Here is a 10,678-nt window from a genome sequence, read left to right as displayed (position 1 = left end):
TAGCTATTATTAGGCTAAGGTCATTTACTGCTGCCTACTAAAACCTTAGTCATGAGACCCTTTTTAGATGCGTTATCAGTGGACCACATGTTTGGAGGATAGTCGCTAACATATATCTTGGGGGAGTGGGGGCGAAGGGTAGAGATAAAGGAGGCTTCCAAAGGGATTTCATATGTTAAAAACCACACAGGATCCTGGAGGTGTGGCTAATGTCAAGCTAAGGTTGCCTTTTCTTCGGGCAAAGTATTAACATGGAGATAGTAAAGCTCCTTAAGGAAGGTCACTTTGCTGTCTCAAGTACTCGTCAATGGGCTGTAAATTGTAAGGAAATTTAAATTTTTTCTATATTTCTTTTGCCTTTGTTCTCCACATTACCACCCATTTGTAAAAGAATAGTTAACGCTTGTTTAAAATGTGTAGGGCCCTCACCCAACCGTGCCAGCACCTTGCTCTAGGGCTTCCAGCCTCCAGAACTTGACCGGGTTCAAGACGGCAACGTAAAAAGCACCTCAACTCACTTCATCCCACCGACAAACCAAATCTGCGTCTAGATATAGAACAACTTCCTCTAAAAAAAAAACCTAAAAGCTTGTGTGCGCAACTCCTGCATATCCCATGAAAGAAGGCCCACACAGAAGCAGGTAGGAGAGTCCGAGGCACGGTCTCACCACGGGCCGCCCACCCCCGCCCACCCCCTGGCGTCCATAGCCACCTACAGTCCCAGCGGAACTCAAAACCAGGAGTTTCTCCCCGAATGCAAAGGGTTTGAACCCCACACCAGTCGCCCCAACTTTTAAGACCTGCAGCTGAGGGAGAAGCCCCCAAAACATCTCACTTTTGAAAACCAGGAGGGCTCCAGGCGCCGAGATTCACAAGGCTACCTAACAATCTGAGAACCGTGGACTCACCTGCCCCGGGCTCAGCGCAGAGACAGCGGTTCCCGAGGTGTCCAGACCTTCTGGGAAAGACGCTCATTTGCTAATCTGAAAGCATCGGCCTGAGGAGGGCAGGCATCTAATTTAACACCCATCTAGGGGACGCTGGCAGGCAGACAGCACCTCCACGCTCTCCTTCCGCCCTGCTCTAGCAGCTGGCCACCATCTTCTAACTCTAGGCTCCTCCCCCCGCCAGGTGCCACCCATCATCTACATCCGGGAATTCCTTTCACCCTAAGCTCTTCCTTAGCTGATAGGTTGATTATTAGCCGTAAATTAAAGTGCAAAGGAAAACTTCCTCTTAGTGGACTCAAAGTTTTGAGGCTTCGTAGACTATTCTTTTTTTTTTTTTAATATTTTATTTATTCATTTGAGACACAGAGATACAGAGAGAGAGAGAGCATGAGCAGTGAGAGAGGCAGAGGGAGAGGGAGAAGCAGACTCCCCGCTGAGCCAGGAGCCCGATGTGGGGCTTGATCCCAGGACCCTGGGATCATGACCCGAGCCGAAGGCAGACGCCTAACCATCTGAGCCACCCAGTCGCCCCCTTCATAGACTATTCTTAAAACTAGAATTACATTCTTTGTGGCTCAGTCATTAAGCGTCTGCCTTCGGCTCAGGTCTCCTGGGATCCAGCCGTGCATCGGGCTCCCTGCTCCGTGGCGGCCTGCTTCTCCCTCTCCCTCTCCCCCTGCTTGTGTTCCCTCTCTCGCTGTGTCTGTCTAATAAATAAAAAAAAAACTAGTTACATTCTTAAGTCTGAACAGACTGAAGAAGGGTTTAAATATTTATAAAAATTATTAGGAGGGGCGCCTGGGTGGCTCAGTCAGTTGTGTGGCTCTTGGTTTCGGCTCAGGCCCTGATATCAGGGTAGGGAGGGGAATCTGCTTGAAGAGTGTCTCCTCTCCCTCAGTCCCTACCTACCCCCCTCCCCCACAGCTGGTGCGCACAAGTGCTCGCCTACGCACACGTGCGCGCGCGCGCGCTCTCTCAAATAAATAAATAAATCTTTAAAAAATCATTAGCTGATAATTTCTGTATGTTCTGCTGGGAGAACATAGTTTGCTTGGTGTTTTAAATCTAAGTGTAGAAACTGTGAATGTGTCATTAGCACAGGTCTTTCCATTTTTCTGATTCACTTGATCATCTAGGAAAGACCCACAGAATGTTTTCCAAAATGTTCTAGAGGCTTGTATGACCGGATTCATTTATTCTTGTCACTTTGAAGGCCTGGCCTCGTTGGTGGAGCAGTCTCTTGTATCCTTGGCCAGCACTTGATGTGATTCCTGTGAGGTGAGACCCTCCTGGCTCCCTCAGCTTCTTCCAGTCCAGCCCTGCCCATTGTTCTCTGTCACAATTGCCAGGGACTTTTGATTCAAAAAGCTTCCTCTGAGGCAGGAGTTTCTGTTTTTCCAAAATGCAAATTGTTAAATAAAATATTTTGTGGTCAAAAGAAAAAAAAAAGTCTTCTCCAGAATGCTGGGCCTAGATCCAGCCTCTCTATCCTGGCCCACATACCCGGGCACTGACCCCAGTCCTGCCCTCTTCCTACTGTTGCCCTCCTCCAACTTGTTTTCTACTCCATTCTATTTGGTCCACCTCTCTTCCCCACACCTAGCACCCTTTGCCCCAGCCCAAGTTCCCAGTACCTCTGACCCTGTCCTCTCTACAATAAGGTTCAGTACGTGGCCACCATGTCCACTGAGCATCCAGTGTGTTTCAATCCTACCTGAAAAGCCTCTATATCAGATCAATCAACTCCACCCAGATCAAAACCCTAAAGCTGGAAGTGCTGAACAACCTAGTTAATGAAACTAGAATCCTTACTGTCCTACAGAAATTCCAGACCTATATTCACAGCATGGACAAGGACTTTATGGCACCATGATCCAGGCCACTGGATGGTGTGCAACTAACATAGGACGAGTCTGTGACACCTGCCTCACTGGCCTGGTGTAGCTACTGTTTCACTGTGATGAACTATTCATCACAGAGTCAGTGGTCATCATTAAGAAGCTGTTGCAGATGCAGCCCCACAGCATGAGGAGGTCTTAAGCTGGCAAAGCTCACAGATAACACCTAAGTGCTCATGGCCTGAGCCAGCATCCTGTGGCTCATTGGTGAGTACAGTGAGCATGTCTCCAGTATTCACCTGATGTCCTGGGGAAAATGGCCAAATCCCTCAGCAGAGCAAGACATCCACAAACTGCAGGTCATCAACCTGGTGGCCAAGCTCTACCTGACCAACCCTAAGCAGACCAAGCTGTTGACCCAGTATATGCTAAATCTGACCAAGTCCCTCCAGAACTGTGATATCTGTGACCTAGCACACTTCACCTGGCAGTTTATCCTCTCTTCAGAGTAGGGTGGAGCCCTCAGCCTCCATGCCAAGAAGCTCTTCCTGGCACCCAAACCAGCCCCAGGCTTGCAGTCATCCTTCAAAGACCAGACCACTTCCAGCTGGGCTCACTATCCCACCCATTAAATGCCAAGGCCACAGGCTACCCAGTCCAAACTGGTCAGAGGAAGATCCAAACACATCTGCATGCAACGTGGAGGTACCTAAATGGACCAAGTGCTCAAAATGGAAGAAGAGGAAGGAGAAGAAGAGGAGTCAGGCCCCACAGAGTCCACAGATAGACTCCCAGAGTTCAAGACTGAGTCAGTCAGTGAGAGCAGCAGCTAGAGCAGCTGAAGACTCCAGCAGTGAGTCCAATAATGAAGACCAAGATGAGGGTGAGGAGAAAGGGAGAGGGAGTGAGAATGAACACAGTGAGGAGGAAGATGAAGAGAGGAAGATGAAGAAGGTGCCAGAAGGACAAGGAGAGGCTTGTCTTTGGATGAGGGCAGAGATACCAGCTGTAGTTCAACAGAGTTTGAGAGGACATTGGATCCCAAGGAAGAGCAGGAGGAACCTGCCTCCTGAAAAGAAGAAGGAAAACAAACAAAACAAAACAAAAACAAAACAAAACAAAAAACGTCCCAGTGGATCATGTACTCCTGTAGCCAAAGAAATGTCTTTGTTTGATCTAGAGGACTTCCCCCTCCTACTGTCCAGCCTGTGTCTCCCACCATGGTTGTGTTCACCTGTCTGGCTGCTGACCTGGAGGGTCTGACATTCAAAGACTCTCCCCTGATGCCCTTGCTGCCCTTCTAGTGTCAGGGTTGGAAGGCAGGAGCTGCTGCCCCTCGTAGCTGGTGAGGGGCTGGCTGTGGACTAGACCTTCAGCAGCCCACCTTTGTCTCCAGGGGCCCCACATTGTATCTGTGCAACCCACTTCTCCAAGAGCTACAATACCCCCATCAAGGGCCTGCATGGGGTCCCCCTTAAACTGTCTTCTGGCATCAGCACCCTGAAATTGAGTCCCTAGCACCCAGAGAATCTGCCACTGCTGTCACGGTCTTTAATTTCTGTGACTCAACCTAGGTGCTCAACTTGCAGCTGTGAATCCAAACCCAACAGTTCCACGTCTCCATTCAGCCACCCAATGAGTAGCAGATGGCCCCCGTATTCCTGAGTGGGAATGAGTTCAAGAAGGTGCAGGGAAAGCTGATGGACATGAATGAGATCGAAGAAGCTCAAGGTGCCAGACACCTGTCAGAGTGACCACAGGGTGGTACAAAAGTGACTGCTACTGTCAGCCTGGAGAGTGTCCTTTGTGGGACATCTGACAAGTACTGGTTTGAAGGGAGGAAGGGAAGATGCTGACCAGTTGGAGCTTGGTCCTGCTGACCCTGGACACCCTGTCTGCTGGAGCTGCCTAGCTGACAGTCAACAGCTGTTAGTGTCCCTTTCTCCCTTTTTCTCTTATCAAATAGTATACAGGGGAACCTCTCTCCCTCTGGTCATGACCACAATCCCCCCACCCCCACCCAATTCCCCTGCCCATGAGTTCCTAGGACCTGTGCAGACGGAGACAACAGCTGCTCCCTTCAGTCATCCCATCCCATTCTATAGCTATTTATGTAGCAAAATCTCAGTATTCTCCCTAATACATTTTATAACATATATATATGATACCTAGACTTATTGTGGTCATTTTGCAATATATACAAATATCAAATTATTATGCTGTATACCTGAAACTTATATAATGTTGTATGTCAGTTATATCTCAATACAAAAAAAAAAAAAAAGTACATAAAATAAAATGTGTATTTCTGGGCTATAGTTCAGGAACATTGAATTAGAATATCTGGGGGCAAGCCTAGAAATCTTCCTTTAAAAAGGGTCCAAGATGATTTTAAAGCAGAGTAAAGTTTTTTTTAAAAAAGCTAGTGGTATGCCTTAGACCTCTCTTGTTTCAGCAGTACACCCTCTCCACCCTGGGCTCTTCCATATTGGACCAGCCCTTCGGAGAGGATTCTGGTAAACGGGCACTGAGACACTCGAAAAAGCTACCGAGAAGGAAAGTAACTGATCATCTCTGGAGCCTGTTCGTTCTGCAGGATCTAGCTGACAATAATCAACCAAATGAGTATCTACTAAGACACAGTTCAGGAGAGGCAATTCTTGAAACTCAAGAGTGAGATTTCTAACTTCACGGAGTTTATAATCTGATAGAGGACAAAGCTACACATAAGTTATATAAGGGGAAAAGAAAATATAATCGCCTTAATTACTTGGGTAATTGTATTAGCTTTTACATCTACTTTGACTATAGCGGTAGAAACTCTGAAGAGTCTTCTAATCTACCGACTTTCAAATTTCAATTTGTATATATTGCAAAATGACCACAGGATTTTCCATTAAATATCCTAAATGCATAACCATAATTTAGTCTGGATTTTCTAGTCTCTTGTCTAGAAATTTCTTTTGATTTACTCTATCTGTAACAGACTATAAATCTAGAATTTAAAGATATGTTTCCTTTCAAATATCCTGGATTATTTTCTCAAATCATTAAACGATTTCAGGAATTGCATCATTTTGAAATCTTCTATTGCTTTTGTAGTCAAAAGTAATATGAGACAGCTGTTATTTTTTCATTCATTAGTTCACTCAAAGTAATAAACTGAGAGTAATCTATATCTCAGTATACTAAAGATTGTTAAAACTTGGTCCCTGTTCTCATGGGCCTGAGAGATAAGGCAGATATATAAATGATCATGATCATATGCCCCAATTTTAGAATGAATATATATATATATATATATTCATTATATATATACATATATATATTCACTATATATACACATATATATATTCACTATATAGAATATATCTTGCCCCCTTTGCTTGGCAGATAATGATTTTAACGGGCATGAAAATGACTGAAATTAGTACAAAGAAAGTAGTTCCATCTAAGTTGGGTGGAAAGGGAACACATATTTTATGCCAGCAAGGATATGGGTAAGTGACAGATAAGGCAAAGAATCTTATTTTAGCAATGCGGAAGTAAAGGACCTGTAATGATATACTCAGTGAAAGGGATGTGCTCCTTAAATAGTCACTATCTGACATGCTTTTTCCATTTGATAACTAGATTAACTGTGACACAATAGGATTTAGGGCATGGGGAGGGAAGGAAGAAGAGCTCTCAACAGAGAACGGAAATAGGACTAGAGTACGGGGTTGCCTTGCCCCACCAACTAGAGATATGTCATTTCTGAATGAAAGCACCCATCAGAGAATTTCCAGCATGAAATCCTGGGATGGATTCGTTTGTCACCCAGGCTCCTTCTCCTAGCTGTGGCAGGAGTCTCAGATGCTAATTGCCACCATAAGTTCCTAGATTTACACACTGAACACTATGACATAATCCTGGAAAAAGACAAGGAGATTGGGGGAGACAAATCTCTTCAGTCCTGCTGTGAGAGTAGAGAAAAACAAACCCAAAATGAACTTGACAACTTTCCCTTTAATTGATTTAAATTAGGAATTCCTCCAACATCCAAACTGTTTTCTAATTAAGTTCGATATGAACAATGGCCCATGTTGTAGGTGTTTGAACGGTGAGTTTTCTAAAATAATAATGAATTGGGGATGTAATCTAGTTTTGTGGAGGAGTAATCCATGCAATTCAGATGACATCTTTCAAAACTGGGGGGGGGAAGGGGAGGTGGGAGTTACTAGATTATTTGAGATTTTAGTTAAAATGATAGATCCTACTCAAAAAGCCTTCCAAATTCTAAGGTTCATGTGAAAAATAATTTTGATGAGATTTATTTTTATTCACTTTAAAAACTGATATGTGCTCATGAGAAAATATTTGGGATATAGAAAATAGAAAAATAGGGAAAAAAGAGTACCTATCGTATTGGATGTAGTCACTAATAATTTTATAACATTTTCGGTATACAGGTTTCCCCACTATTTCCTCCTGCTATTATCCCCCGTTTGCTTTACGCCACTTTGCTTTTATGAAAAACCTACATTAGAGCTACCTATTTTCACTAACCAAAAGAAATCTGAAGAAACTTTTCACTTTTACGAAATGGTAATTGGTTTTTTTTTTGCTTTATGCCATTTTAGCTTACAAAAGGTTTCGTAGGAAAACTCTACTTTTAAATAGTGGGGAAATCTGTACTTTGCTCATGCTTTATATTCTAAACTGTACATAACTTTGAGATAATATGAAGTACTGCATGTATAAAGTATGTACCATTTTATATAATATAAAGCAAACATGTTTCCATTATATTAAAATGTTTTGCAAAGGCAAAGTTAATCCTTGCGTACTTTTTCCTCATATAAAGCATGCCATAATTTATTTGTTCATTCTTCTTCTTTCAATCATATGTGCCATTTCCAACCGTTCAAAATTTTAAAAAGGCTATACAATATGGATATTAATGTGAATATTTTAACTTTTAGCTGATTTTGATTTTTTGTTTGTTGAATTCTCAGAATTTATTGCCAGAAATAAGATTAAGTGTTAAGGGTTATGGACATATCTAAGAGTTTGATATATTTTGTGACATTTTCTGATAAGTTTACCTTGATTTTTGCCTCACCATCCAGGTAAAACTGTAAGCATTCTTATATTAGATATTCTAACTTTTACATTTGCTCATTTTCTCTAACACTGAAGCTGGGTTTGTATTTATTTGATTGCTGAGAGGTAGAATATTTCCACATGTGCTTTTCAATCAGTATTCTCTTGCAAAATGTCTATTCAAAACTTTTTTTTAATACATGAAAAGAGGTTCTCAATTCCTTATTTTCAAAGGATATGTTTGGTTTGTGGATAGATATGCAATAAAAATGTGCATGCAATCTCACTCTTCTGTAGTTAATGGCCCTCACAAAAATTCAGTAAAATTACCTCAAAGTAAACACTGGCAGGAGCTCCCTCTGACACACACAGACAGTCACCCTCCCATCAAACTTCTTTCAGCCTTAAGTAACCCATGCAGCATGATCATATAGCATTCAGGAAGAGTGGACCCTGGATCCACTTCCAAGAGTGGACTCGGGGGCACTGAACAGAGAGATAATGTCTTGCGGGTTCCCTATCCTCATTCTTCTCCCTGCATCACTAAACACACACCTGTGGCCAATTTGATGGCTCCAACCAGAGACTCTGATTTCCTTTCCAAAGGTGCTGAAATTAAAGAAGTTGGTTCGATTCACTGGGAAGAGAAAACAGGTTTGGAAGTGGTAAAACAAACAAACAAACAGCTCACATATGAAACCTCTGGTTAGAGAAATATTTGTGCTTCGCAGTGAGCTCATTTGAGATAAATAAATATATAAATGAATAAATATATTTATTTTCTTTATAGGGGAGAATATTGAAAATTCAATGAAATCAGTTTTGCCAGACACCCTTTTTTTTCTCCACACCAAATCTCTATTGTGGTCATTTTCTACAGGGATTTCAAAAGTATTAGCTTTATTGTTTCTTTTTTTTTTTTTTTTAAGATTTTATTTGACACACAGAGAGAGAGCACAAGCAGTGGGAGCAGCAAGTAGAGGGAGAGGGAGAAGCAGGCTCCTGCCAAGCGGAGAGCCCGATGCGGGACTCGATCCCAGGACCTTGGCATCATGACCTGAGCCTAAGGCAGATGCTTAACATCTGAGCCACCCAGGCGCCCCTAGCTTTACTGTTTCTGCTACTACCTAAGATGACTGCCCGTTAATAAAAATATCTAAAATAACAGACATTCCTTTATGAGTCAATGCACATGTTTATTCTTAGCTAATGTAAAAGGGGACTTAGTCTTGGCCAATTCTATATCAAGTGCCCTTCTCTAGCACAAAAATATGGTTTTCTTAGCCAACTGCTCTGTAAAATTTGGGATACACTTCAGCATCAGGGGGAGGGGAGAATTGAAGTAATTCAATCAGAAAATTGTAACTAAAAGTTCTATTATTCAATTCATATTAAAAATGAAATAAAATGAAAATATAATAAGACTCAAAATAAATTTGAAGTATGAATATAACATGAACTATTAGGAATAATATTTTTCCTTGCTAGAAAGTGAATAAATTGAATACATTTCCCATTCCACTTCTCTCTCAAGCACCTCTCCTACATGTATTTTTCCATGAGGGATTTTTTATTTTCATTTATTTTCAACCTTCTGACCTTAGTTCCTTGATTACAAAAAAAGGTTAATATTTCCTACCCCATTACACCTTTGTGAGAATTACAATTACATGTAAATTAAATACCATAAAGCCTAGTGTTCGGTAGGTGTTCATTAAAATGTATTTCTATCAGGTTGCCTTTCTCTTAAATACTATAAATTATGTATGGCATAATCCATAATTTTCTAGTCTTATTTAGAGTGGGGGCAATGAGAACCATCTGCTGTTTTATCATTTGAGATTTGCAAGAACATGGCAAAACCTAAGAGAGAAAGTCTTCATTTTGAAAGCTTAAAGGGATCAATTGATTCATTTTCCTCAGCCATGTCCCTCTTTTTAAGAGGATCAATACAGTGAGATGCAGAAGAAAATCTCTTTTCTAATCATTGATAAAGGGAAACGTTAGCTATACTTTTTAAACACATGTGGCTAGCAGAGAGAATAGGGAATGACATTTTAGGGTCCACAGTAGATGAACAAAATGGGATGTTTGAGGGAAATGCAGAGGGACTATTAAGGATGTCTCACAAATCAAGCCTTTGTTAGGTGTCTCTGTGACTGTGGAGCTGTCTGGCTTTGTTTAGCTAATGACTCTTGCTTGTTAAAATTTTAACCATGGCTTCTTTTTGCTGCATTTCAAAGGAGTCATAACATTCCTTTTATTATTTTTTTCCTGTTTGAAAAGATGATTTCACATGAATACTTCTTATCATTGAACAATATAAGGGCATTTATTCAACTCTCTGACCCTCCGTCCTCCACTCTATTTGTTCTTCTTCTAGCAGACTCGTCTGTCTTCTTTTCTTCTACTTAGAGTTCTAGATTTCTGCCAGGGTCAGTAACGCATGCAGGTGTTGAGGAAGTGGACCGAAGGTGAAGAAGAGGGAATGCCATTTGTCATTTGGGGGCATTGCTGAATAGTTGACCACTTATGGAAACATTTTGCTAAAAAATCGAGTTTTATCACCTTATTCAATATCCATTATAGTCCTGCAAGATAGCAATTATTTTCATATTCATTTTGTGAATGAGAAAACTGAACCTTAACAAGAGTAAGTAACTTATTCAACATATACTAGTGATACGTTTCCAGTAACCCTTGGCTATTCTTTGAAAATAAGGACAGCCTTTAAAGTTTCATGAAACAACCTATAAGGCTTTTGGGTTTCCATTTTATAGATGGGGGTTAATTAATTCACCTGAG

General features: G+C 41.5%; 1 pseudogene; it reads left to right on the top strand.

Annotated features, from left to right (window-relative positions):
- The first annotated feature begins 251 nt into the window (after positions 1-251).
- Positions 252-4,721, top strand: LOC116644459 (annotated as a pseudogene).
- The last annotated feature ends 5,957 nt before the right edge of the window (positions 4,722-10,678 follow it).

The sequence above is a fragment of the Phoca vitulina genome, unplaced genomic scaffold, assembly GCF_004348235.1.
Source record: "Phoca vitulina isolate PV1807 unplaced genomic scaffold, GSC_HSeal_1.0 scaffold30, whole genome shotgun sequence".
Classification (NCBI taxonomy): domain Eukaryota; kingdom Metazoa; phylum Chordata; class Mammalia; order Carnivora; family Phocidae; genus Phoca; species Phoca vitulina.
This window is presented reverse-complemented; position numbering and strand designations above follow the sequence as displayed.